This window comes from Oncorhynchus mykiss, chromosome 7 (assembly GCF_013265735.2).
Source record: "Oncorhynchus mykiss isolate Arlee chromosome 7, USDA_OmykA_1.1, whole genome shotgun sequence".
Lineage (NCBI taxonomy): Eukaryota > Metazoa > Chordata > Actinopteri > Salmoniformes > Salmonidae > Oncorhynchus > Oncorhynchus mykiss.
The window spans coordinates 10,241,149-10,246,005 of record NC_048571.1 but is presented as its reverse complement, the minus strand read 5'-3'; positions in this window follow the sequence as shown (position 1 = coordinate 10,246,005).

The following is a 4,857-nucleotide window of genomic DNA, read 5'->3' as shown; positions in this document are numbered from 1 at the left end:
CATATGCCCCTGAAGACAGAGCCCCAGATGTTCAGGGCTCGCTAATGATAGTCATCAGACACACAGCCAGCCTCCCCTCTCTGTGACCATGGAGTCAGACGGTTAAAATCACACACAACAGAACACACAGCCAACATGTACACTCTGTGTGTCCCAAATGGCACCCTATTCCTATATAGTGCACTACTATGGGCCCTGGTCAAAAGTAGTGCACTATACATTAATGGGAACAGGCATTGACATGACCACCCCGTTTCTCAGAAAAACATATGAAGAACAGACAGAGACAGACACGGGTTCCTCTGTCCAGACGGTCACTTTGGTGTCATGTTAGAACCCCCAACCCCCACCTCCCACCTCCTTACATTCACCACGAGACGAGCGCTTCAGACGAACAGCTAATTACATCATCTAGTGAATGTTCACCTCCAGCCTCCCTCTCCCACCAAAAAGACAGTTATTTAATAACTACAGCCTTAATTACCGTTCAATCAACGGGACAGAAACAGAACAAGAGTAGTGTCGTCTGACTGCGGCTCTGAGGCTAAACTGGGTTAGTTAGAAGAGCCTGGTCTTCATTTCCCTGCTCTCCCTCTAGACCTAGACGGTGTTAACTGTGTCTGCTCGGATTAGGGACTTGAAGGGACACTAAAATCTACTTGTCTCCTTGTCTGGGAAGAGGAGCAGAGGGTTCTTTCATCCCAACAAGTGTCTATAAGGTTGAACAATTGATGTCTTTTTTCTCATGAGGTGAAGAGTTCACTGCGTTCTCTTAGGGATGTGATTCTCCTGCGTCTCTGTTGACTAGCCTCGCATCTTTTTAACTCACATTTATTCCTTCATTATATTCAGATTACAAGTATCGTTACATGTCATCTTAACATCTCAAATAAGCCCCTTTTTGAATGAATTGTAGGGCTGAATGGCTTGCCTCAGTCAGTGTTGAGTGTCTGTAGGGCTGAATGGCTTGCCTCAGTCAGTGTTCAGTGTCTGTAGGGCTGAATGGCTTACCTCAGTCAGTGTTCAGTGTCTGTAGGGCTGAATGGCTTACCTCAGTCAGTGTTTAGTGTCTGTAGGGCTGAATGGCTTACCTCAGTCAGTGTTTAGTGTCTGTAGGGCTGAATGGCTTGCCTCAGTCAGTGTTCAGTGTCTGTAGGGCTGAATGGCTTGCCTCAGTCAGTGTTCAGTGTTCAGTGTCTGTAGGGCTGAATGGCTTACCTCAGTCAGTGTTCAGTGTCTGTAGGGCTGAATGGCTTGCCTCAGTCAGTGTTCAGTGTCTGTAGGGCTGAATGGCTTGCCTCAGTCAGTGTTCAGTGTCTGTAGGGCTGAATGGCTTACCTCAGTCAGTGTTCAGTGTCTGTAGGGCTGAATGGCTTACCTCAGTCAGTGTTTAGTGTCTGTAGGGCTGAATGGCTTGCCTCAGTCAGTGTTCAGTGTCTGTAGGGCTGAATGGCTTGCCTCAGTCAGTGTTCAGTGTCTGTAGTACACTGTAAGGTAGAAAGAGCTGTGACAGATATCTGGCCGGAGCGCACGGCACCATTTAGTTCTGCTTCATTGTGTCAGGTAACAGCTTCTAATGAAGACTGAACAACTGTGGCTGAGTTACAGCAGACAGGGAGGGAGGGGTGGGGGGGGGAAGGAAGGGGGGAGGGAAGAAGAGAGTGGTAGACGGAGAGCGCGGAATGAGAGTGAGAGAGATTGAGAGAATGAGAGAGAATGAGAGACAGCGGGAGAGAGAGAGAGAGAGAGAATGAGAGAGAGAGAGAGAATGAGAGAGAGAGAATGAGAGACAGCGGGAGAGAGAGAGAGAGATGAGAGAGAGAGAATGAGAGTGAGAGAGTGGAGAAAAGCGAGACATATTATTATTATTGTATTATTACAATGTATATTGTTTACATTGTTGCTTTGGCAATATTGACACAATGTTTTTCATGCCAATTAAGCAGCTTGAATTTGAATTAGAATTTAGATAGAGAGAGATGGAGAAGTCAACAGCAGCATTAACCCTGTTCAGGCAGACAGAGTCAGACGTCTGATGAAGCGGTGTCTCTTACGACTCTCTCCCCGCTCTCGCTGCACGGTGGATCCAACATCATTAGCAGCGAGGGAGACAGTATGTTTCGGCCTGTTCTCCTGGTAATGAGCCCTCTCTCCTCATCCTTCACAGTAATTAGTGCCCAGACTGAGACCCAGTACGCGTCCCAAATGGCAAACCCACTCAACGCTAATGGAGTGAGCCAGGCAGAAAAAGAGCACTATTATGTTGGGCCATGTAGCCACCATATCACAGTGAATGTCCTAACCTAAAACCTCCTTTTTTCATCATTTAGCTCTACTTCTGTTTCCCCACCTCCCTGTCTGTCTCCCCATCTCCCTGTCTGTCTCCCCGCCTTCCTGTCTGTCTCCCCACCTCCCTGTCTGTCTCCCCACCTCCCTGTATGTCTCCCCACCTCCCTGTCTGTCTCCCCACATCCCTGTCTGTCTCCCCACCTCCCTGTCTGTCTCCCCACCTCCCTGTCTGTCTCCCCACCTCCCTGTCTGTCTCCCCACCTCCCTGTCAGTCTCCCCACATCCCTGTCTGTCTCCCCTCCCCTGTCTGTCTCCCGCCTGTCTGTCTCCCCGCCTCCCTGTCTGTCTCCCCACCTCCCTGTCTGTCTCCCCGTCTGTCCCCACCTCCCTGTCTGTCTCCCTGCCTCCCTGTCTGTCTCCCCACCTCCCTGTCTGTCACCCGCCTCCCTGTCTGTCTCCCCGCCTCCCTGTCTGTCTCCCCGCCTCCCTGTCTGTCACCCCGCCTCCCTGTCTGTCTCCCCGCCTCCCTGTCTGTCTCCCCGCCTCCCTCTGTCTCCCCCCCTCCCCCCGCCTGTCTGTCTCCCCACTCCCTGTCTGTCTCCCCACCTCCCTGTCTGTCTCCCCGCCTCCCTGTCTGTCTCCCCCTCCCTGTCTGTCTCCCGCCTCCCTGTCTGTCTCCCCACCTCCCTGTCTGTCTCCCCACCTCCCTGTCTGTCTCCCCACCTCCCTGTCTATCCCCGCTCTGTCCTGTCTCCTCCCGCCTCCCTGTCTGTCTCCCCGCTCTCTCCTGTCTGCCCCACCTCCTCTCCCCTGTGTCTCCCTCTCCTCCCTCTCCCTCGTCTGTCTCCCCACCTCCCTGTCTATCTCCCCGCCTCCCTGTCTGTCTCCCCGCCTCCTGTCTGTCTGTATTTTGTAGGACCAGTGTATTGTCTTAGAATTCCAATCAAAGCTGCACAAACCGGATGATTCCCAGCAAGATATCTTGTCTCTTCAGCTTCAAGAGAGAGGCTTCAAAAAGAGCTGGCGAGGCTGGTCTGTCTGTCTGTGCACTAGAACATTCCCAATGACATGGTTAATGGTGCGTTTTCAAGTGGACCTTCACAACATTCTATTGTGTGAATTTCAAATGTTATAACAGACCATGTTCATACCTTCATACTTAAGACACAGTTTATTTTCATTTATGACATACAGACTCCAGTGGTATTTCTCTCACACTGCCCCAGTAGGGACCAATATGGACCGTCTGAACATGATGTAACCATACAGTAGCTCCATGTGATGTCACACAGGTAACACATGACCTGTGATGTCATGAGGGGAGAAGACAAACTCTTTTACAGTTATTAAAGACAGACGACACTTTCTATTACAGTGTCAAAGTGAAAATGGTGGGTTGTGTTGTCCTGGGTTAACGGCATGGGTTGTCTGTCTCCCAGGAGTCAAATGGTGGGTTGTGTGTCCTGGGTTAACGGCATGGGTTGTCTGTCTCCCAGGAGTCAAATGGTGGGTTGTGGTGTCCTGGGCTAACGGCATGGGTTGTCTGTCTCCCAGGAGTCAAATGGTGGGTTGTGTTGTCCTGGGTTAATGGCATGGGTTGTCTGTCTCCCAGGAGTCAAATGGTGGGTTGTGGTGTCCTGGGTTAATGGCATGGGTTGTCTGTCTCCCAGGAGTCAAATGGTGGGTTGTGGTGTCCTGGGCTAACGGCATGGGTTGTCTGTCTCCCAGGAGTCAAATGGTGGGTTGTGTTTGTCCTGGGTTAATGGCATGGGTTGTCTGTCTCCCAGGAGTCAAATGGTGGGTTGTGTTGTCCTGGGTTAATGGCATGGGTTGTCTGTCTCCCAGGAGTCAAATGGTGGGTTGTGTTGTCCTGGGTTAATGGCATGGGTTGTCTGTCTCCCAGGAGTCAAATGGTGGGTTGTGTTGTCCTGGGTTAACGGCATGGGTTGTCTGTCTCCCAGGAGTCAAATGGTGGGTTGTGTTGTCCTGGGTTAACGACATGGGTTGTCTGTCTCCCAGGAGTCAAATGGTGGGTTGTGTTGTCCTGGGTTAATGGCATGGGTTGTCTGTCTCCCAGGAGTCAAATGGTGGGTTGTGTTGTCCTGGGTTAATGGCATGGGTTGTCTGTCTCCCAGGAGTCAAATGGTGGGTTGTGTTGTCCTGGGTTAATGGCATGGGTTGTCTGTCTCCCAGGAGTCAAATGGTGGTTTGTGTTGTCCTGGGTTAACGACATGGGTTGTCTGTCTCCCAGGAGTCAAATTATGGGTTGTGTTTGTCCTGGGTTAATGGCATGGGTTGTCTGTCTCCCAGGAGTCAAATGATGGGTTGTGTTGTCCTGGGTTAATGGCATGGGTTGTCTGTCTCCCAGGAGTCAAATGGTGGGTTGTGTTGTCCTGGGTTAATGGCATGGGTTGTCTGTCTCCCAGGAGTCAAATGATGGGTTGTGTTGTCCTGGGTTAATGGCATGGGTTGTCTGTCTCCCAGGAGTCAAATGGTGGGTTGTGTTGTCCTGGGTTAATGGCATGGGATGTCTGTCTCCCAGGAGTCAAATGGTGGGTTGTGTTGTCC